At 43.5% G+C, this 24,741-nt stretch overlaps 1 long non-coding RNA gene across 3 annotated transcripts; it reads left to right on the top strand.

Annotated features, from left to right (window-relative positions):
• The first annotated feature begins 520 nt into the window (after nt 1-520).
• On the top strand, nt 521-2,385 carry LOC103640031 (uncharacterized). 3 transcript variants are annotated; one of them, XR_559601.2, is made up of 4 exons: nt 521-817; nt 1,482-1,554; nt 2,005-2,084; nt 2,302-2,385. It is a non-coding gene; the product is annotated as an uncharacterized lncRNA (long non-coding RNA). The 3 variants fall into 3 exon arrangements; XR_559600.2 differs by lacking the exon at nt 521-817 and having other exon boundaries at nt 1,236-1,554; XR_559602.2 differs by lacking the exon at nt 521-817 and having other exon boundaries at nt 1,236-1,554; nt 2,274-2,328.
• The last annotated feature ends 22,356 nt before the right edge of the window (nt 2,386-24,741 follow it).

Raw genomic sequence — 24,741 nt, forward strand, 5'->3', positions numbered from 1 at the left:
TTTCATGGTTTGTTTATGTATGGACATGACTATAGTATACAACTGTGTTCTTTGTGCTTATATGATATTAGATTCGAGTTGAAAGTCGTTTCAAATATTTATTATTTATTTGCATTCGTAATAATTTATTCAAATGTTTATTATTTATTTGGTAAATTTTACACCCGTGAACCGAACTGGGGGGCGGTCTCCGACCACTGGTAGGGCTGGGCATTTTACACCCGTGAACCGAACCCGAACCGAAATAGACCGAATTGGTTGGTTTTTTGGGTTTCGGTTTTCGGGTTCGGTCCACAGATCGTACCTATTCGGTTATCGAGTTAGGGTTCGCGAGTTAGGGTTCGGTTTTTATATCGCGTAACCCGAATAGAAAAAAAAAACCGAACACACATCACTCACCAGTCAGCCCAATAGCCACTTGGCCCACTTAGCCAGCCACAGCCCAGTCACCTGGTCGTTCACTGCTCGGCCGCCGCCTGCAATCACTGCTAGTCCGCAGGCAACCGAGAGCCCGACTCCACCAGCCAACCCTAGAGCCTCTCCAGTCTCCACTGCTCGGCCGCCGCCTGCCGCAGCCCGCCGTCCACTGGTCCCGCCTCCCGGCGTCCGCTCCACGCCTCCACTGCTCCCGGCGTCCGCTCCATTGCTACCATCGTCCGGCGTTCTGCTCCTGCGCCCTCCCTTTGATTCGTTGCCAGTTGTAGTGTCCGGGCAGATTTGAGCTGTGGCAGCAAGCAAGGATTGACGAAGCGTGCGTTCCCATCGCACCACCATGGGCTACACAGAGATCGACATCCGCCCCTCTGGGAGCGGCAAGGTACCGACCCCCTGCCCTTACAACTCCTAGAGCTCTACCCCTCACGCTGACCTTAGGGAGACAGGATGGTTTGCTCGCCTACTAGAGGACATGCTCTGATGGTGTTCCCTCTGCTACCATTTTTAGTTCTTGCTTGTTTCAATCAGGCATATTAGGTTTTGTACTAATCTGCTAGGGTTTTGCTTCACCTACGAGGCAATTTCCTTCTTCTCTGTTTTGGTTGGGGTTGGGTGGGATTAAGTTTGGTTAAACAATTCCCCTTTTGGATTAGAGGGGACATAGGATAATGAACTAATTTGCCAACTCAAGCCCCTGCTGTACACATGATTTAATCTTGGGTTACAGCACATGTACATGTACCTTTTAGATCGCTTGCAATTCTCCTGTACTGTGCATGGAGTCTCCTGTTATTTTTGTAAAGTGTATGTTCTACATTTTGAAATAGAACTGGATTGTGCATATTTTGTTCTACATGTAAAGTGTATGTTCTACATGTACCTTTTAGATCGCTTGCAATATGATTTATTTTAACACATATTTGAAATAGAACTGGATTGTGCATATTTTGTAAAGTGTATGTTCTACATTTTGTAATTCGTATTATTCATTTTTCCTTTAGTTTTTCTCTTTCTACAACTCCTGTCTCTTTACAATCAAATTTCAGATGTGATAGATATTAGTATGAAAGATAAAAACTAGAATGCTATGCCTGTCAGAGGAGCTTTCTTCAGTTTCAGGTACTGCTCTGCTTTATTAGTCATCCAGCCGATGGATAATTTCTATACGTGTATCACCCCTGCACTTTCAAACACTTATGTTCATTGTTTCCAATCACATAATTTTTTTTCTTCTCTTAGATTTACTATGTGGTTGTGGTCTCAGTTTGGTTTGTAGGTTAATTTGTATACTCATGTGATTTTAGTTTTTCCGTGTATTTTATGTTCATTTAGTATGTCTTAATTTAGTTACTTTCAATTCTTGATGCTAATAATATGGATAGATTGCGACACTACTTTCTGGCTTGAGCAGAAATGAGTTTGTTGTATATAGCAGAATATAGTTGTCGTAGCTGGCAACAATGACCGCTCTTTGGATGATCTGAAAACTATTCTGTAGTCAGGTAGTTAAATATAGCTGAATATACATTATTATGTTTTATTAATCTTATTTGTTTTTTCTATCAAAAGAACACACCTCTCCATCTTTCGGTGCTTGGTGGATCACCGTCTAAACGATCCACCACCAGAACCGCCCAACCCCAAGATAGGTATGTGCAGGTTCAACTACTCATTTAGATATTGGTACAACCTGTAATAGACTTTGGTACAATAGGATTTGGAAAATGAATATCATTTTAAGTCCAAAAATGTTTTTGTTGAATGTTCATTAAGCTATAGTGAAGAGTAAACTTAGCATTTCTTTTCTATATCTCTCCCTCGTGCTCATGTCGCTGCAGTCTCCTCCATCCAACCTTTCCTACGCAGGCAGCTCCATCTCAGTCGTTGTACCCGTTCAATTCACACCAAGTGTCATTCTTCACTAGAGTGTCATTCTTCACTTTATGATTCCATGGTTTGAATGACCAATCATTTATGATGTTCGTGCTCGACTGATTCCTTGTACTATGGTATTCAATATAAGGTATTCAATATTTTCATTCATGCTGCTGAGGATGAGGTTTATATCTTATCTTGTTTATGTTTATATTTATATGAGCCATCAACTTAATGATGATTAACCTTGATTGCACCAGCTGAAGTTGGTGCATAAGTTTTGCCTCGCACTAATTTGATGTACTTTTTTCTAGGGTGTTCTGGACAAAGAAAGCTTGTACCTTAAAACAGGAGGATACAAGAAGCTGGAGTGGTTGTCTAAAGGCTTTTGAACTGCTTGAAGCATTAGTGTAGCTTTGGTGATTTTGTGACTGATCAGCTCTGGAGCAGCTAGAGTGATGTAGTTGTGGGCTTTTGAACAATAGCTGGAGTGATATGAAACATTAGTGATGTAGTTGTGGGCTTTTGAACTGCTTCAAGCTGGAGTGATGTCGCTGTGTTGCTTTTGTGACTGATCATCTCTGGAGCTTTTGTGAATGATCTAACTAGCTATATGTAAATGATCTAGTTGTGAATGGTATTATAATTGTGATGATTTTGTGAATATATAATTGTGGTGCTTTTGTGTTTATGTGATGGATCTATGACTGTGGTATACTGATTAACTGTGTATGTCTTTATGGTTTGTGTATAAAAATCTGTGATTTGTGGTGCTTAATTAAATATATATTATTATTACTAACAACTGTAAAAAGGGCGACTTTCTGTTGGTTGCTAAATGTATAGTATGACGACTTACAGTTGGTTGCTAAATCTATAGTACAGCAACCCATGGTTGGTCGCTAAATATACAATATTAGCAACGGACGGTCGGTCGCTAAAAAGATGTCGGTCGCTAAAGCCTTTAGCGACGGCACTTACAGCGACCATCTTTATGGGTCGCTAAAAGTTTTTAGCGACCAACCGTAGATCGCTGAAGGCCGTTTTAGCAACCAACCGTAGGTCGCTGTAAGTGAACCGTCGTGTAGTGTTACTTGTGATGTTTGTGATGTTTTAGACAACTAATGATTATTTATGTGTCCTTGGGACCATGCATGCATGATACGGTTGGGCAGGAAAGGGGTATATCTCCTTAAACTACTCACATACTTCCTCGCGTCTCAAAACAAATCAACTTTCAAATTTTATTGTAAGGATTTTTCTAAAGAATTTTTATTTTCTCAAGAAAATTAGTTTATTTTCCTTTGGAAAAATTGAAATCCCTTAGAAAAATAATGTTCTCAAACTAGCCCTAAAGTTAGACTTAATATGCTCGATCAAAATTTATGGTAAATAGAGCGCCAACAACGTTATAGAGCACCGGTGCTACCTTATAAAATATATCTCCTTAGTATATTTACACCCGGTTGTCATAGAATACGTGGAATCAAGTCACTATCGTGCAAAAAAACTGCTGTCGGAGATCCTTGTATTCTTGCTGATAAACTTTTTTTTTACTGACTACCTTGGGCGTATCTTCATTATTATTATATATTCAAGGTACGCTGCCGTGCTTCTAGCTCGAACCATACGAGCTTCCTTCGTCCATGCATCAACTACTGCATGCACGTTTAAAATTGTACGCCGTTTAATTAAATTTTGTCGCTTGTGAATGTGTACATGTTTGGCAGCTAGCTTCCTGCATTATATATTGGCATCGTGCTGCTTTTTTTTCCCCCCTCCCATCTTCCGGTCGTAGGCTCTGGATTGTTCTACATGAACGAACTGTACAGGGATTTGTTTCTGCGTTAAAAATAAAGTGAAGACGAGAGTGGTTTAAACCTAGCCCTGATCCCACATCGATTCGCGGGCGTTGTCACTGTCGTCGTCTCGTCGATCGGAGTCGTCGTAGCACCCCGCGCGCGCTACTAGCCTACTAGTACAAACAGTTCCGTTGAATGCGGCATGCAGGCTTCCAGTACCAATTGGACATACTAGCTATAGTCCATGTCGAAGCTTCCTTCAGGTATTAGAGCATCACTAATAGACTCTATATTTTGGAAAACAACACCCCATCTATATTTTGCATGCTTTTATTGCTTACACCATATATAGATACACCAAATTACTCCCATTCATTTCGCATCCCATTTTTATCTCTTCTGTCCATAAGAAAAACATAAATAGATAAACGAGTGTTATTTCCTAATAAAGACTGTCTTAAAGTAGTGCTGTTTTGTAGATTCTCCCCCGGATTTGTATGCACACAAAACATTTGTTTTGAGAATTGTTGTCTGGAGCGTTCAATAACTCCAACCGCGCGCGTGGATCGTGGTAACCAGTAACCTTACGGTGCTGACGGAAGCTAAGTTTGGGCATGCCTATGCTAATAGCTAGCAGTAGTATGGATTACTCTTATCATGTGGATTAATCAATTTCTTTGGTGCCACCTCGCAATCACACGACGATCTTTTACGGTCGTGAAATAATATTCTACGCGGCAGTAGCAGCCGCCTCCCGTGTCGGCACTCGGCGCCTAAAGTTTGCAGCCGAACGCTTTGGGCACACGGACAAAAGCAGTGGCCATCGATCTGACCCTTTTTCTTGGAGGTGCACGTACCTCTCGACCCCTACCGCCTTCTAACAGCTTCAATAACATATTTCTCTCCAATTCACAGACCGTACACAATTAAGATTCAATAAATAAACTATATAAACACACATGTCATCTCAACATGGTAACATGGAAGGTGTAGGGAGCCGAGGATCGCTTGGGAAGTGGCGGGAGAAGGTGACCGGCGCAAAGAAAAGAAAACAAAAAAAAATATTGTTTGCATCCGAGCGTTTTGCGTACGGACAAAAGAGTTGCCATCACAGCATGACCCTTTTTCTTGGAAAAGGCGCAGGTACGTATCCTCTCGACCCCTGCCGTGCCATCTCGGAAGCTCAGCGTCTTCTCGACACGCTCACGCCGATCGCCGCGCACTTGGAACAGGGAAGCGAAAAGGCTAGCATGTTCGTCCTTTAGTATACTGTATACACATATATGTTTAGTGATATCCTTTCGCGCCCAATTGTAGCGCTATTCTCTAGCAAATATAGAACTTTCGACCAGTTTTTAGCTCTAGCGTGAGCTACCATTCTCTACCTTTTAATTTATAATTCATTTAAATTTTTTATTCTAAATTTGATCAACTTTTTTTATTCAAAACAAATTATAATTATTATTAGTTTTTATTGTAATATCATTTAACATACAATATATTTAAAGTATAAATTTATTTTTTTCATTTTTTCGAAAAATTGAGTAAGATGAGCAAACTTGGTAAAATAAATTAAATAAATTATAAATTAGGACGGAGTGAGATGGCAATGAATAAGGTACCCAATGGGCATCCAAAGTCATACCTATACACACTAGAGAGAAAAAATGCTCTAAAAATTACGCCATACCTATGCCCACCATAGGTACTAACATTATAGTAAACATGATCATTTGAACCGCAAAAATAAGTACCAACAAAAAGTTAAAACTCGTACCTCATCATTATTGAAAGATGCACATATTATCTTTGTGCACAAATTTATCGATCCCAACATAATTTTATCACAACTTCAACTACATTTAATATTAAATGGCAACATCATACCATCAAATCATATAAAATATAGCGTTGATAGTAAAGCACAGTCTCGTAGTCCATATTGAGTCATTGCATACTAGTAGGAGATAGGGAAAGAGAGACGCTGGTGGGCTAGTACCAATGTAACCCATAGCATGTACAGTATCGCCCAGTAGGAGGCGAGAGCGGGGCGGCTGGTGGGTGGGAGCAGCCCGATAGGCGGTCCTATCACTGCCCGACGAGAGCGGCGATATCGCCCTGCTCTTGCCCGTGCTAGAGCGCGTCCCTAGGCGAGAGGGAGGGGCGAGGCGGGCGGCGCGTTGACGACGGTGAGACGTGGGCGAGAGCGAGGGGGCAACAGTGAGGTGGTAGCTTCTAATTGGTGCATGTGTGCTAGTTGTTGCAATTAATTATTTTTGACCGTTTGGAGTCCAAAAATTTGAAATAAATTGCAAAAAATTATAAATTTCATCCTCAATCCATCTATGTGTTTTTATTTGAATTTGTTGAAGGGAAAATTCCTCCGGCCGAGTGGCGGAGTGCACCGCCCTGATCCTAAAATGAGGAGGGGCTAGGGATTGGCTGATTAGCTGGAAGAGCTCGAGAACACAAGGATTAGAGTGGTTCGGACTGCCGGAGCGTAATACCCGACATCCACTGCGAGTTGTATTGCTTTGAGAGTCGAGAGTCTACAGAGAGCCTGAGTTGGAACTCACTCGCCCCCCCTCTACCGTGTGTGTGCCCTCCCTTTTATAGCCCAAGGGAGGCACGTACATGGTGACCGAGCCCCGACAAGTGGGCCCAATTACCTATTGCTAGATATAGAGTAAGTGTAGTGGCGGCTCGTAGAGATCAGATATCTCCTCTTGGTGTAGATCTCCTGGCTCGTCCTGCCCTTACCCCGACTAATCAGAGCAGGCGCAGGTGTAGGTTGCGACGTAGGCTGATGCGCTACGATATGTAGGGGTGCTTAGACGGCGTCATCCTATCTTCTCCGCCTGTTTCCCTTTGCCTTGGTAACGCGTGGGCTACAGTGGGAGTCATAATGATAGCAGCCCAAGCGGCGTAGGGAGTCAAAGATCTTGCCTCGGTAACGAGCGAGTTACTGTGTGGCCTACATACTGCGGACACATCGTCTGCCACTAGGGCGGACAGGTATATGTCTCGTCCTACTAACTATAAGCCTATAGCCTTATACAGAGAACAAAAAATCATAGTACCTCAATGGAAGGCATGGTCACATAGATGTGAAGGTCACCTCCATCATTCACTGCCTCCATCATGGTGATGCACTGTGAGCTAAATATGCAATTGCACACCGAAACTCATGCAAGCTATCAATTGCAAATATGATGACAACACAATCAGCATGCATCTAAAGAAAAAAGGGCAGCGAAAAAAAGACGGAGATGGCAATTTGAATCTTGAACATATGAAGGTCAAATTAACAGAGGAACACATTTAACTGTCTGATAGAAAGTAGAAAAAGAAGATAAGGTGAATGAGGAATGATTGTATCCCAACTAAACAGATAACAGATGGTATGCGTAGACAAGATGTGACCATTTGTCATCCCAATTGTCTCAATATGGAAGAATCATCAGTGTCATGTTTTTTTCATATTTATATTTTCACATACACCTAGTTTTAAATTATTAATCAAGAGAATAATGGATAAATGTCGATTTTACCCAACCTCAGCGAGTGCAGTATAGCGGAGCTTCTTTACAGTATTGGATTGGAACCACCATGATAACTAAGCAACATTTCACACAAAGGATAAGGCTAAGGGGATCGGATCACCTTGAACTGCACCATGGTACCTAAAACGACCTGCACCACATCGAGCGCTTCTCTTTAGATATGATTCAGTGGGATCTACTAGGAACTGCAAGTACCTGGTATGGCTTCCCTTCAGAGGCATCGTCATTCTTATACCCAAGCAGTGGAGGATTTGGGTGCAGGTTGGTCGGTGACTGCAGGATGCGTGGGTCGACGTCGTCTCCATGGAAGGCAGGGCATGGATAGCGGTGAGGATGAGGGGATGCATGCGGGTTGGTGTCGTCTCCATGGAAGGAAGGGTGTGGATTGCGGCGAGGACGAGGGGATGCACGCGGGTCGCGCGCCATCTTCATGGAAGGCAGGGCGTGGATATCGGCGAGGATGAGGGGTGCGCGCGGGTCGGTGTCGTCTCCATGGAAGGTAGGGTGTGGATTGCGGCGAGGACAAGGGGATGCACGCGGGTCGCGCGTCGTCTCCATGGAAGGCAGGGCGTCGGGTCCATGGAAGGCATGTCACACCTAGATTTAAGGGGCAAACCCGGACGTGAATCAAATGTGTGCTAGGATCAAGTCTCACATATATGATGACTCATGGTACAGAAACGAATGTCACATCTTTACTGTATAATAGGAGTTCGGTACAAAATAACTAAATAATTACATCATACGAAGACAACGATCCAGCAACTATAGTTGACTGGGAGACGACGACCTAGGTCTCTCACGAACTCATCGCAGCATCCTTCATGCTCCTTATCTAGCAGTACCTTTTCTTGACCTAGGGAAATATGAGTATAGTAAGGGTGAGCTCACATATGTTCATCGCTCAACAAGTTGTGGGGAATAATGTGCACGAGCTCACTTACGGTGGGGCTCATGTGAAGTGTAAGGCTTACCAAAGAAGATGGTTAAAACTGAGCATTGCTTTTAAAGTTGGTCCAAGTTTTATTAGCAGTTACTAAGTATAAGTAGATACCAACCCAATTAAATAAGAGATCACAATTGATAAAAACACTCACAATGCAATGCAATGCAAATGACAAATTAAGTTTAGTTCTATAAATTGCTCATATGAGGGTCCGAGCTGCTCATGACCGGGAGCATGACTGATATACTAGTTTTACACTCTCCAGAGGTTGCGCATCTTTACTCACAAGTCGTGTTACCCATTTGCCATGGGGTCATGAATCCCATACATCTCTACCGAGGAGACGAGGCAGGGTAGCACTACGAGGCCTTTACGAAGTTCCACTAGCTTTAGAAAACCCGCTACGGTTTCTGAGAAGGGCAATATAGGAATCCCTCGTCCAAAAAGCCATCGTAGCATGATCGACCCGAAAACCTCCCTATACCGTAGCTCCTCTACCGCCCTTGCCTCTTTCGGGTAAGGTAGTCCTCCACTAGCTTTCCTAATTAGTCAGTTAAGGGCGTCCCATACCACCCTTGTGGTAGCACTGTTTTCCTGGGTGGTTCTCCATGTTCCAACTAACATGATGATCCTATCATGAACAATAATTAAAACGACAACAAAACTGAAACATGGTCATAATATAACATTAATTTCCCAAAACCAGGTAGAGCAATACCAAATCTACCCAATAGTTCTCTTGTTTGCAAGGTATGGGATAAACAATACTAGGGAAACCTATTAGGTCCCATCAAATTAACCTGAGCATGTCATAGTGATTAACAGGAACATTATTAGGTAAAAGAGTGATCAAGGGCACAACTTGCCTTAGACTCGAGATCCCAAGTATTTCTCCAAGCTAGTCTTCAGATTTCTCGTGACCTCACTGCTACTCGTAGCAATACATACAAATAGGCAAGGAGTACATAAACATAATAGTACAACAAACATGAGAACAAACAGCGTAAGAATATTCTACGCGCTGCTACGAGATCATGGGTTCGAGAATCACTAAAATCGGAGTTACGGTTGAAAAGATATGGTTTTCGAAAGATCCAGTGGTTTAACAGTAAAAATATATTCTCTATAATTAATATAAAGCATATGAGAGGAATATTATAACTAATTCTAAGTTATAACTTGAGTAGTGATCACATCTTAGTCAGATTATGATTATAGTCAGGTTGACTTGACTAGATTGATTAATCAACTAACATAAGCTAAATAAATATCTAATTATAAAAGTATGCAAAATGATAGAAATAATGTTTTTAATGTGTAAACAATTTTATTACGAAACTAACACAATTTGAACGGAGCAAAACAGAGTTAAAACGAAAGAGATATGGATTTTACCATTTTCTGGAATTATTTTTATCCTAAAAGCAATTTCAGATTTAATTTGATAAAAATAAGAGTTCTTCTGGTCTGCGGATGAAAATCTAGAAATGTCAGGGTTATTTCTATAAATTTTGGGACCTACTGGTAATATTATTTCTATAGTTACAGACTGCGGGTTTATTTGAACAGAGTCCAGGGTCTCTTTAGAAAATTTACCACACCGCAGGAGATATTTTCACATACACCTAGTTTTAAATTATTAATCAAGAGAATAATGGATAAATGTCGATTTTACCCAACCTCAGCGAGTGCAGTATAGCGGAGCTTCTTTACAGTATTGGATTGGAACCACCATGATAACTAAGCAACATTTCACACAAAGGATAAGGCTAAGGGGATCGGATCACCTTGAACTGCACCACGGTACCTGAAACGACCTGCACCACATCGAGCGCTTCTCTTTAGATATGATTCAGTGGGATCTACTAGGAACTGCAAGTACCTGGTATGGCTTCCCTTCAGAGGCATCGTCATTCTTATACCCAAGCAGTGGAGGATTTGGGTGCAGGTTGGTCGGTGGCTGCAGGATGCGTGGGTCGACGTCATCTCCATGGAAGGCAGGGCATGGATAGCGGTGAGGATGAGGGGATGCATGCGGGTCGGTGTCGTCTCCATGGAAGGAAGGGTGTGGATTGCGGCGAGGACGAGGGGATGCATGCGGGTCGCGCGCCATCTTCATGGAAGGCAGGGCGTGGATATCGGCGAGGACGAGGGGTGCGCGCGGATCGGTGTCGTCTCCATGGAAGGCAGGGTGTGGATTGCGGCGAGGACAAGGGGATGCACGCGGGTCGCGCGTCGTCTCCATGGAAGGCAGGGCGTCGGGTCCATGGAAGGCATGTCACACCTGGATTTAAGGGGCAAACCCGGACGTGAATCAAATGTGTGCTAGGATCAAGTCTCACATATATGATGACTCATGGTACAGAAACGAATGTCACATCTTTACTATAGAATAGGAGTTCGGTACAAAATAACTAAATAATTACATCATACGAAGACAACGATCCAGCAACTATAGTTGACTGGGAGACGACGACCTAGGTCTCTCACGAACTCATCGCAGCATCCTTCATGCTCCTTATCTAGCAGTACCTTTTCTTGACCTAGGGAAATATGAGTATAGTAAGGGTGAGCTCACATATGTTCATCGCTCAACAAGTTGTGGGGAATAATGTGCACGAGCTCACTTACGGTGGGGCTCATGTGAAGTGTAAGGCTTACCAAAGAAGATGGTTAAAACTGAGCATTGCTTTTAAAGTTGGTCCAAGTTTTATTAGCAGTTACTAAGTATAAGTAGATACCAACCCAATTAAATAAGAGATCACAATTGATAAAAACACTCACAATGCAATGCAATGCAAATGACAAATTAAGTTTAGTTCTATAAATTGCTCATGTGAGGGTCCGAGCTGCTCATGACCGTGAGCATGACTGATATACTAGTTTTACACTCTCCAGAGGTTGCGCATCTTTACTCACAAGTCGTGTTACCCATTTGCCACGGGGTCATGAATCCCATACATCTCTACCGAGGAGACGAGGCGGGGTAGCACTATGGGAGACGCCCTGGCATCAAGGATGGCATTGGCTTCCAAAAGGGGGACAATGTCAAACTTAATGCCTCAGGATAACAAGGGTTACATTTTGTACCCTGCCGGTTATCCCGAGAGCAAAATTAGGAGAATTCATTCTAGGAAGTCTCACTCTGGCCCTAATCATGCTTTTATGTATAAGGGTGAGACATCTAGCTCTAGGCAACCAACCCGTGCCAAGTTGCCTAAGAAGAAAACTCCTGCTGCATCAAATGAACCTAGAATTTCATTTAAGACATTTGATGCATCCTATGTTTTAACTAACAAATCCGGCAAGGTAGTTGCCAAGTTTGTTGGGGGCAAACACAAGGGCTCCAAGACTTGTGTTTGGGTACCCAAAGTTCTTGTTTCTAATGCTAAAGGACCCAAAACCGTTTGGGTACCTAAAGTCAAGAACTAAAATTGTTTTGTAGGTTTATGCATCCGGGGGCTCAAGTTGGATCATCGATAGCGGGTGCACAAACCACATGAACGGGGAGAAGAAAATGTTCTCCTCTTATGAGAAAAACCAAGATCCCCAACGAGCTATCACATTCGGGGATGGAAACCAAGGTTTGGTCAAAGGTTTGGGTAAAATAGCTATATCTCCTGACCATTCCATTTCCAATGTTTTTCTTGTTGATTCATTAGATTACAATTTGCTTTCTGTATCTCAATTATGCAAAATGGGCTACAACTGTCTATTTACTGATGTAGGTGTCACTGTCTTTAGAAGGAGTGATGATTCAATAGCATTTAAGGGAGTGTTAGAGGGTCAGCTATACTTGGTAGATTTTGATAGAGCTGAACTCGACACTTGCTTAATTGCTAAGACTAACATGGGTTGGCTCTGGCACCGCCGACTAGCCCATGTTGGAATGAAGAATCTTCATAAGCTTCTAAAGGGGGAGCACATTTTAGGATTAACAAATGTTCATTTTGAGAAAGACGGGATTTGTAGCGCATGCCAAGCAGGGAAGCAAGTTGGTGTTCATCATCCGCATAAGAACATCATGACGACTGACAGGCCACTGGAGCTCCTACACATGGATTTATTCGGCCCGATCGCTTACATAAGCATCGGCGGGAGTAAGTACTGTCTAGTTATTGTGGATGATTATTCTCGCTTCACTTGGGTATTCTTTTTGCAGGAAAAATCTCAAACCCAAGAGACCTTAAAGGGATTCTTGAGACGGGCTCAAAATGAGTTCGGCTTAAGGATCAAGAAAATAAGAAGCGACAACGGGACGGAGTTCAAGAACTCTCAAATTGAAGGCTTCCTTGAGGAGGAGGGCATCAAGCATGATTTCTCTTCTCCCTACACGCCACAACAAAATGGTGTAGTGGAGAGGAAGAATAGAACTCTATTGGACATGGCGAGGACCATGCTTGATGAATACGAGACATCGGATCGGTTTTGGGCCGAGGAGGTCAACACCGCCTGCTACGCCATCAACCGGTTATATCTACACCGAATCCTCAAGAAGACATCATACGAACTCCTAACCGGTAAAAAGCCCAATATTTCATATTTTAGAGTCTTTGGTAGCAAATGCTTTATTCTTGTTAAAAGAGGTAGAAAATCTAAATTTGCTCCTAAGACTGTAGAAGGCTTTTTACTAGGATATGATTCAAACACAAGGGCATATAGAGTCTTTAACAAGTCCTCTAGACAAGTTGAAGTTTCTTGTGACGTTGTGTTTGATGAGACTAACGACTCTCAAGTAGAGCAAGTTGATCTTGATGAGATAGGTGATGAAGAGGCTCCGTGCATCGCGCTAAGGAACATGTCCATTGGGGATGTGTGTCCTAAGGAATCCGAAGAGCCCATTCAAGCACAAGATCAACCATCCTCCTCCACGCAAGCATCTCCACATGAGGACGATGCTCAAGTTGATGAAGGAGAAAATCAAAATGATGAGCCACCTCAAGATGACGGCAATGATCAAGGGGGAGATGCAAATGATCAAGATAAGGAGGATGAAGAACCAAGACCGCCACACCAAAGAGTCCACCAAGCAATCCAACGAGATCACCCCGTCGACACCATCCTCGACGAAATTCATAAGGGGGTAACCACTAGATCTCGTGTTGCACATTTTTGTGAGCATTACTCTTTTGTTTCCTCTATTGAGCCACACAGGGTAGAGGAAGCACTTCAAGATTCAGTTTGGGTGGTGGCAATGCAAGAGGAGCTCAACAACTTCACTAGGAACGAGGTATGGCATTTAGTTCCACGTCCTAATCAAAATATTGTAGGAACCAAATGGGTCTTCCGCAACAAGCAAGATGAGCATGGTGTGGTGACAAGGAACAAAGCTCGACTTGTGGCCAAGGGATACTCCCAAGTCGAAGGTTTGGATTTTGGTGAAACCTATGCACCCGTAGCTAGGCTTGAGTCAATTTGTATATTATTAGCCTATGCTACTTACCATGGCTTCAAGCTTTACCAAATGGATGTGAAGAGTGCCTTCCTCAATGGACCAATCAAGGAAGAGGTCTATGTTGAGCAACCTCCCAGCTTTGAAGACAGTGAGTATCCTAACCATGTCTATAGGCTCTCTAAGGCGCTTTATGGGCTCAAGCAAGCCCCAAGAGTATGGTATGAATGCCTAAGAGATTTCCTTATTGCTAATGGCTTCAAAGTCGGCAAGGGCGATCCTACTTTATTTACTAAGACTCTTGCAAATGATTTGTTCGTATGCCAAATTTATGTTGATGATATTATATTTGGGTCTACTAACGAATCTACATGTGAGGAATTTAGTAGGATCATGACACAGAAATTCGAGATGTCAATGATGGGGGAGTTGAAGTATTTCTTGGGATTTCAAGTTAAGCAACTCCAAGAGGGCACCTTCATTAGCCAAACGAAGTATACTCAAGACATTCTAAACAAGTTTGGAATGAAGGATGCAAAGCCCATCAAGACACCCATGGGAACCAATGGGCATCTTGACCTCGAGACGGAAGGTAAATCCGTCGATCAAAAGGTATACAGGTCGATGATAGGTTCATTACTCTATTTATGTGCATCTCGACCAGACATTATGCTTTCCGTATGCATGTGTGCAAGATTTCAAGCCGACCCTAAGGAAGCTCACCTTACGGCCGTAAAACGAATCTTGAGATATTTGGCTTATACTCCTAAGTTTGGGCTTTGGTACCCTCGGGGATCCACATTTGATTTAATTGGTTATTCCGATGCCGATGGGACAGGGTGTAAAATTAATAGAAAGAGCACATCGGGGACTTGCCAGTTCTTGGGAAGATCCTTGGTGTCTTGGGCTTCAAAGAAGCAAAATTTTGTGGCTCTTTCAACCGCCGAAGCCGAGTATATTGACGTAGGCCATTGTTGCGCGCAATTGCTTTGGATGAGGCAAACCCTTAGGGACTATGGTTACAAATTAACCAAAGTTCCTCTTCTATGTGATAATGAGAGTGCAATCCGCATGGCGGATAATCCCGTTGAGCATAGCCGCACTAAACACATAGCCATTCGGTATCATTTTCTAAGGGGTCACCAACAAAAGGGGGATATCGAGATTGCATATATTAACACTAAAGATCAATTAGTCGATATCTTTACCAAGCCACTAGATGAACAAACTTTTACCAAACTTAGGCATGAGCTAAATATTCTTGATTCTAGAAATTTCTTTTGATGTTTTGCACACATCGCTCATAAATATACCTTTGATCTCGTCTCTTTTATATATGCTATGACTAATGTGTTTTCATGTATATTTCAAACCTAGTCATAGGTATATTGAAAGGGAATTGGAGTCTTCGGCAAAGACAAGGCTTCCACTCCGCTTCATCGACTCATTCATCCTTCACCGTCGCTCCACCTCTCCAACTTTGGTATAATCTTCACTCCTTTATTTTTGACCAAAGGGGGAGAAAGTAGTTTAAAAAGGGCTTATATTTCACTCAAACATCCGTTTTTGGCGATTCATGCCAAAGGGGGAGAGTATTAAGCCCAAAACAAAAGGACCGCACCACCACCAAATTTTAAAACTTATGATTTTCAAAATTGGTATCTCATTATGTTCTAAAGGGGGAGAAAGTAGCACCTTCAAAAAATGGTATCTTAAAACCCTCTTGAACACTAAGAGGAGAATTTTATTGAAGGGGAATTTTGTTTAGTCAAAGGAAAAAGCATTTGAAACAGGGGGAGAAAATTTCAAATCTTGAAAATGCTTCTCAAAATCTTACTCATTTACCTTTGACTACTTGCAAAAGAAATTTAAAAAGAATTTACAAAAGTATTTGCAAAAACAAAACATGTGGTGCAAGCGTGGTCCAAAATATTGAGAATATAAAGAAACAATCCATGCATATCTTATGAGAATTTATATTGGCTCAATTCTAAGTAATCTTTGCACTTACATTTTGCAAACTAGTTCAATTATGCACTTTTCTACTTGCTTTGGTTTGTGTTGGCATCAATCACCAAAAAGGGGGAGATTGAAAGGGAATTAGGCTTCCACCTCTTTCCTATTTAATTTTGGTGGTTGAATTGCCCAACACAAATAACTAGACTATCTAGTTTGCTCTAGTCTATAAGTTCTACAGGTGCCAAAGGTTCACAAAAAGTCAATAAAAAGACCAAGAATGGGTTCAAACAAAGAGAGCAAGGGACAACCGAAGTGTGCCCTGGTATGGCGCACCGGACTGTCCGGTGTGCCACCGGACAGTGTCTGGTGCACCAGGGAACTCGACGCCCAACTCTTCACCTTTGGGAATGTTCAGAGGAGCTCCGCTATAATTCACCGGACTGTCCGGTGCACCACCGGACAGTGTCTAGTGCCCCAAGGGAGAGCAACTCTGAACTCGCCAGCTTCGGGAATCCGCTCCGCTATAATTCACCGGACAGTGTCCGGTGCACACCGGACTGTCCGGTGTGACAGCGGAGCAACGGCTACTTCGCGCGCAATGGTCGACTGCAACGCATTAAATGCGCGCCTGCGGGCGCAGAAGAGCAGAGCACGCGCGCGGTGGCACACCGGACAGCCAGGCGGTCCCACAAGACAGAGCTCCAACGGTCGGAACCCAATGGCCTGATGACGTGGCTGGCGCATCGGACTGTCCGGTGCGCCCGTCGACAGCAGCCTCCACCAACGGTCAAGTTTGGTGGTTGGGGCTATAAATACCCCAACCACCCCACATTCAAGTCATCCAAGTTTTTCACCTTCCAACTACTTACAAGAGCTCTAGCATTTAATTCTAGACACACCAAAGAGATCAAATCCTCTCCCAATTTCACTCAAAGCTTTAGTGATTAGAGAGAGTGATTGTTGTGTTCATTTGAGCTCTTGCGCTTGGGTTGCTTCTTTTTCTCATTCTTTCTTGCGATCATCTCAATTGTAATCAAGGCAAGAGACACCAATTGTGTGGTGGTCCTTGCGGGGAAGTTTGGTTCCCGTTTGATTGAGAAGAGAAGCTCACTCGGTTCGAGGGACCGTTTGAGAGAGGGAAAGGGTTGAAAGAGACCCGGTCTTTGTGACCACCTCAATGGGGAGTAGGTTTGAGAGAACCAAACCTCGGTAAAACAAATCCTTGTGTCTCACTTCTTTATTCGCTTGCGATTTGTTTTACGCCGTCTCTCAGACTCGCATTATATTTCTAACGCTAACCCGGCTTGTAGTTGTGATTAACTTTGTAAATTTCAGTTTCGCCCTATTCACCCTCCCCTCTAGGCGACTTTCATCGATCGGATTGCGATTTTGGCGGCGGCTTCGGTCTCAGGATTTCCATTGGGCTTGCTGGGAGAGAACCCTAACAAGGCTAGCCCGCGCGCCACCCACACAGGCAAAAGAAAAATGAGGGAAGTGAATGGGCCTGCGCAGAGGCATCCATACTGGGCCAAGGCGCGAGGCAGGGAAGTGGACAGCTGACACGACGGGCCTACCAGTCAGCACACATCCCCGGTGTGTCTGGGCTTGAAACTGGGCCATGGTCAAAGGAACCGAGCCGGAAAGAATTTGTTCTTTTTTCTGTCTTCCTTCTCTATTTTTCTAATTTCTATTTTATTTTCAAAGTCAACCTCAAACTTCAAATTCGATGTTTTGGTCAGAGGAATAACTAAATTCTTATAAGATCATTTTTATTAAATCTTTTCTGGAACTTATTTAACTTAGGATAGGTAACTTCAATGGTGACAAAAATCTTTAAAAGACACTCTAACCTAATATTTTGTGGAGTATTTTACTAAAAGCTCATCATAGGATTTTCAGTTGTTACAAGGCATGGCGTGGATTGCATCAAGGAGATCGTGTGGATAGCGTGCCTTTCATGCTGCATTCTGTTGGGGGTCTTCTTCTTCGCCGAAGGTCCTCTAAGCAAAAACACCTTCGGTAGGGAAATACATAAGCAGGTGTGACATGAAGATGTAAGCCGAAGCTACGATCGAAGGAGCTTCGGCATGGTAACATGCTAAAGACGAAGGACGATACCGACTTAAAGAGGAAAAGACTGTGTAACCCCTGTTAATTTGTATTGTAATTATAATTAGTTGCTAGGGACACGGATATAATTTTGTCCGGGCTGTGTCCCATGCCTATAAATAGATGAACGGTACCTCTGTACTGTTCACGCTGACTTGTAATCATTCTTGCATCACTCTTGTACTTCCATCTTCTATCAAACCGAAGGTACAAATGTAATATAAACATTATCGATGTTTATTCATATTTATAAAATGAGAATATAAATAATCTAATGATTTGATATGATTGTTTATATTCTTTATATGTTTCATATGTTTCTATTTACATCTTTGTTCATCAAAATGATGAAGGTATGCCCTTCATGACCTTCGTCTGAGGATCATTATATCCTAAGGGAAATAATGCTTCGAAGGACGAAGGTTCTAATCGTTAACAATTGTGTTGCTTTGTTCTTGATGTATAGCATTCGAGAACAAAGACCAACATTGGCACCCACCTTCGGTGAACTCACTTCCACAGTTGTGACGATGGCTTTGTACAACAACCAAGCTGTAGCACCTTCGCCCACGAAGCTGGTGCTCCCAATCACAGGTGGTTCAAGCTCAGAACCATCCAACAAGAAGCAGAAGAAGGAAGCACAAAGAAGAGTCCAGTATGTTGGGGTGCAAGGACCCTTCATCAAATCCAAGTGGTCTCACATTCCAATTACCTTCTCCCAGGAAGATCTTCAGCTCAAAGATTATTCTCACAATGATGCCATGGTTATATCTTGTTTCATCAAGGGATTTCTGGTCCATAATGTTCTGGTTGACACAGGCAGCGCGGTGGACATCATCTTTGCAAAGGCTTTTAGGCAAATGCAATAGCCAGAAGACAAAATACATGATGCAACAAACCCTCTTTGTGGCTTTGGAGGAAGACAGATTGTGGCGCTTGGCAAGATAACATTGTCGGTGACCTTCGGTTACGTCCATAACACAAGAACTAAACAGGTTGTCTTTGATATTGTTGATATGGAGTATCCATACAATGCAATCATTGGTCGAGGGATGCTTAATGCCTTCGAAGCAATACTTCATCCAGCATATTTATGCATGAAGATACCTTCAAAACAAGGGCCCATTGCTGTTCACGGGAGTCAACAAGCTGCCAGGAGGGCTGAAGGGAGTTGGACAGATTCAAAGGCTATCCATAATATAGATGAAGCCAAAGCTTATTAGTAGTATAAGCACAAAAGAGAGAAGACTGCTTCAGCAGATCAGCCGAAGCCTATGCCCTTGTGTGAAGACATAGCAGACCAAAAGGTATTGCTGGGATCACACCTATCTAGTGAACAGGAAAAGACTCTACTAAGATTCTTGTTCAACAACACAGATGTCTTCGCTTGGATAGCTAATGATCTATGTGGTGTCAATAGAGACGTCATTGAACATTCACTCAATGTGGATCCATCCTTTAGACCAAGAAAGCAGAGGCTTCGGAAAATGTCTAATGATAAAGCTGAAGGTGCACAAAATGAAGTAAAGAGACTTCTCAGTGCCAGTGTCATCATAGAAGTAACATATCCAGAGTGGCTGGCTAACACTGTTATGGTGAAGAAAGCTAATGGGAAATGGAGAATATGTATTGATTTTACAGACCTCAACAAAGCATGTCCGAAGGATGAGCTCCCTTTACCAAGAATAGACTCCCTTGTAGATGTAGCAGCTTCTTCAAAACTCATGAGCCTATTGGACTGCTACTCAGGCTATCACCAAATTTGGATGAAGAAAGAGGATGAGCCAAAGACAAGCTTCATAACTCCTAGCAGCACCTATTGCTACCTTCGGATGCCCGAGGGGCTCAAAAATGCTGGAGGAAGCTTCAGCAGGATGGCTGCCAAGGTTCTTCACTCTCAAATAGGCAAGAATGTGCTAACTTATGTTGATGACATCATAGTGAAAAGCACAAAACAAGAGAACTATGTTGCTGATTTGCAAGAAACATTTGCTAATTTCAGACAGGCTGGTCTTAAGTTAAATCCAAAAAAATGTGTCTTTAGAGTGAAGAAGGGCAAGTTCCTTGGCTACCTGGTATCGACAAAGGGTATTGAAGCTAACCCAAGCAAAATCGAAGCTATCCTTCAGATGGAACCACCAAATTCAAGAAAGGGGGCTCAGAGATTAGCAGGAAGGCTGGCATCATTGAACATATTTATTTCAAGGTCAGCAGAGAGGAACCTGCCTTTCTTTGAAGTATTGAAATCAGCCGAAGTTTTTCAATGGGGTCCAGCTCAGCAGAAAGCCTTCGAGGAGCTGAAGCAGTATTTGATAGATCTGACAACTCTAACCCCACCTTCATCAGGAACTCCGCTGCTTCTGTATGTGGCTGCTTCTCATGCTGCGGTTAGTGCGGCACTTGTATAGGAGAAGCAAGATGGCCAAGTAAAAAAGACAAGAACCAATATACTTCGTCTCTGAAGTACTTAGCCCATCAAAGAAGAATTACACAGAATTGGAGAAGGTACTCTATGCTGTATTGATGGCCTCCAGAAAGCTTCAGCATTACTTCCAAGCTTATCACATAATAGTACCATCATCACAAACCCTCAAGGATATAATGAGGAACAGAGAAGCTACAGGAAGGGTCAGAAAATGGGCCGCAGAACTCAGAATTTACCATTGATTATGTGCAAAGGTCTTTGATTCAATCTTAGGCTCTAGCAGACTTTATTGCCGATTGGACGCCAGAGGCTCAGGATGAAGAAAGAATAAGTGATGCCGAAGCTTGGACGGTATTTTGTGATGGCTCCTAGGGAACCTTCGGAGCAGGGGCAGCTGCTGTCCTAGTAGCACCATCTAAAGTCAGGACATGTTTTGCAACAAAGTTAGACTTCAGCTGTACAAATAACATTGCCGAGTACAAAGCTCTTCTTTTGGGGCTTCGGAAGCTAAAGGCAATGGGAATAAGAAGGGCAATCCTTAAAACTGATTCACAAGTTATTTCGGGCCATGTGGATAAGAGCAGCAAGGCAAGAGATCCGAAGCTTGAAAAATATTTGGATGCAGTCCGAAGGTTGGAAGCTTCTTTTGAAGGCTTTTCTGTAAAAAATATCCCAAGGGGAGAGAATGAGCATGTAGATTTATTAGCTAAATCAGCGGCACAGGGGCTTCCTTTGCCCTCGGAAGTATTTTTGAAACAATAAAAGCACCCTCAATCGAGCTCATGGAAAGGGCAGTGCTCACAATCTCACATGTACATAGTGAAGATTGGAGGACCAAAATAATATCCTTTCTCTAAGGCAATCATCTTTCAGATGACGAAGCTTATAATAAGAGAATGGAAGCAAGAACAAGACCTTATGTAATAATTGAAGGGGAGCTATACAAGCATGGAGTTTGCTCCCCATTGCTCAAATGCCTGTCCAGAAATGAAGGACATAAATTAATGAAGGAGATACATGCAGGACTGTGTGGAGCTCACATCGGATCTAGGCCTCTACTGGGAAAGGTCTTTAGACAAGGTTTTTATTGGCCGAAGGCAGCTTCAGATGCAGTGGATTTAGTCCAGAAATATGAAAATTGTCAGAAGTGCGCCAGAGATCAGAAACAACCTTCATCTTTAACACAGTTGATCCAACCTACTTGGTCATTGCAAAGATGGGGCCTTGATTTGTTAGGACCGCTCCCACCAGCACAAGGAAATTTAAAAATATGTTGTGGTAGCAGTGGAATATTTCTCGAAGCGGATCGAAGCTAAACCTCTAGCTACCATAACTTCGGCCACAGTCCAGAAGTTTTTCTGGCAAAATATTATTTGTCGCTTCGGTGTGCCAAAGGTTATTATAGTCGACAATGGGACTCAATTCGATGCTGAAACATTCAAAGTTTTTTGTGACCGAATCGATACAAGAATACATTTTGCATTAGTAAGGCATCCAGAATCAAATGGGTTAGTGGAGAGAGCAAATAGAATTATAATGACAGGAATAATAAAGTTAATCTTCAATCAGCCTAGAGGAAAGTGGCCAGACGAGTTGATCAAAGTGGTGTGGAGCCACAACACTACTGCCTCAAGGTAAATAGGTTTTACCCCCTTCAAGCTCCTATTTGGTGATGAAGCAATAACACCAGAAGAAGCAAAAACAGGATCAATAAGAACCACAGCTTCAGTGGAGGACGAAACTGATTCTCAAATAACAAAAGACACTATAGAAGGGACCAGACTTCAGGCCATAGAGCACATCAATAAGTATTAGGCCGAAACAATAAAATGACGTGATAGGAAAGTTCGATTGAAAAATATTAAGCTAGGCCACTTGGTGCTTCGGAGGATAGCCAACCCAGATACAGTGGCCAAGCTACATCTGAAATGGGAAGGTTCTTTTCTGGTAGTATCTTCGTTAAGACCCGGTTCTTACAGATTGAAGGATATGGACGACAATGACATACCAAGATCTTGGAATGCGGATGAGCTTCGACGATATTATGTGTAATTGATGTAATCTTTTTTATTTTCCCTATGGCACCCTTTTCCTTTCTGAAGGGGAGAAAGGTTTTTAACGGGGCCATAGTTTGTAATTTTCATTCTTATTTAGCCCTACGCAATACAAGGGTCAAAATCCCCCAAAAATGTAACATGTAATATCAGAATCGGCACCATCAAGTGCAAAAGAGAACAGGGAATAACTCAAAAGACGTCCCTAAGGGGATGCAGAGCTGTAATCACTCCAAGGATGACGAAGCTACAAAAGTCGTTCCTAAGGGAATGCGGAGCCAAATACCACCGAAATACAAGGTGAAGAAGCTCCAAAGTCATTCCTAAAGGGATGCAGAGCTTAAATGCCACCGAAATAGAAGGTGAAGAAGCTCCAAAGTCGTTCATAAGGGAATGCAGAGCTTAAATGCCACTGAAATAGAAGGTGAAGAGACTTCAAAGCCGTTCCTAAGGGGATGCAGAGTTTGGGTATGGCTTCATGTGTGTTTGGGTCATACATTTGCATATCACATCACATCATTCATTGCATTCATACAGACATTCATTAGACATTCGTAGGGTCATCATCATCATGACACGAAGCACGAACGATGATATGAACAGAAAGTCCGACTTTGGCGACAAAGTACTTCATTGAACACGAAGAAGCTTCGTATCAAATATGAATACATGCATTTTATGCAAGGAAATGTTTCATTGTGTACGAAAAGAAGGTAAGGTGTTTTTCGCCTTCGGCTCAAAAATCACATGGATTTCGTCCACAACAAAGCAATTCGAACATGGATGGAAAGTTAAAATTGTATTACAAGGTATGGACAAATATATACAGTATTGAGTTCAACTCTCGATTACAATTTTTTACAAAAATAATGCAAATATATCCTAAGCTCTATATAGGAAAGCATAAAAGGAAGCTTCATCCCAGCAACCTTCGGAATGTGCTTTGGATTATTAACCTTCGGCACCGCCATCCTGCAGACAAACAATGGTATAAGGTAAAAGTGATTATAAAATCAAGGCAAACAATAGGTATAAGTTTCGTACTGGTTTAAGCAGTTTCCGAGCTTCGTCTCTAGCCAACTCTCGTCCGCCTTTAGCCCAAATTTGAGTAACGAATCTATTTCTGATACTTCAGGCTTCGCCAGGAATATTAATCAAGTCTAATGGCGACAGGTTGAATCACTACCTACCAGCCGACGGGCATTAAGTTAACTCCTGTCGGCCCTGACACAGGCCGACGGGAATAAGCTAATTCCTGTTGGCCCTGACCAAGGTCGACGGGGATTAGCTTATTCCCGTCGGCCTTTGCTCTGGACGACGGGGATTACTGGTTTATGAGCGCCGCAGAGAGCCCGCATGGGCTCATTTCTCTCTCGCATTTCGTTTCAAACCGCCGCCGCCAGAGCCATCGTTCCGCCACCAACCGCCGCCCCCACCGTCCCCACCGGCCCCCACCTCCCCGCGCGACACCCGCGGCCCCCGCCGGCCCCCACCGCCCTCGATGGCCCCCACCTCCCCGCGCGACACCCGCGGCCCCCGCCGGCCCCCACCGCCCTCGATGGCCCCCACCGCCGCCGTTCCACCGCCGGCCCCCACCGTCCTCGCTGGCCCCCACCGCCCCCCGCGACGCCCGCGACCCCCGCCGACCCCCACCACCCTCGATGGCCCCCACCGCCGCCGTTCCGCCACCGGCCGTCGGCCCCCACCGCCCCGGACGACCCCCACCGCCGCCGACCCCGCCAGCCACCACTGCCCCCGCCGCCCCAAGGGCCGCCCCCCCCCCCCCCCCCCCAAACGCCTCCCGGAGCGCTGTCGCCGCCCACGAATGCCTCCCCGAGCGCCGCCACCGCGCCCAAGCGCCACTGCCGCCCCCGACCGCCTCTCCCAAGCGACGACGTCGTGATATGTGATCGTCCAACCCAAGTGCTTAGAGAAAACAGAGGCAAACCAAAAGCTGACTATTGTCTAAAACCTAAGCAACAGAAAGAAGTGATGAAGTGGATGAAGGATATTAAATTCCCCGATGGTTATGCTGCTGATTTTAGAAGATCTGTGAACTTGAAGACAATGAAGATGAATAGACTGAAGAGCCATGATTTCCACATAATTATGGAAAAGGCTCATGCCTGTAATGTTTTGTGGGTACATTTTCGATGCTGTGTGGAAAACGTTAGCTGAAGT

Source organism: Zea mays, chromosome 1, assembly GCF_902167145.1.
Source record: "Zea mays cultivar B73 chromosome 1, Zm-B73-REFERENCE-NAM-5.0, whole genome shotgun sequence".
Lineage (NCBI taxonomy): Eukaryota > Viridiplantae > Streptophyta > Magnoliopsida > Poales > Poaceae > Zea > Zea mays.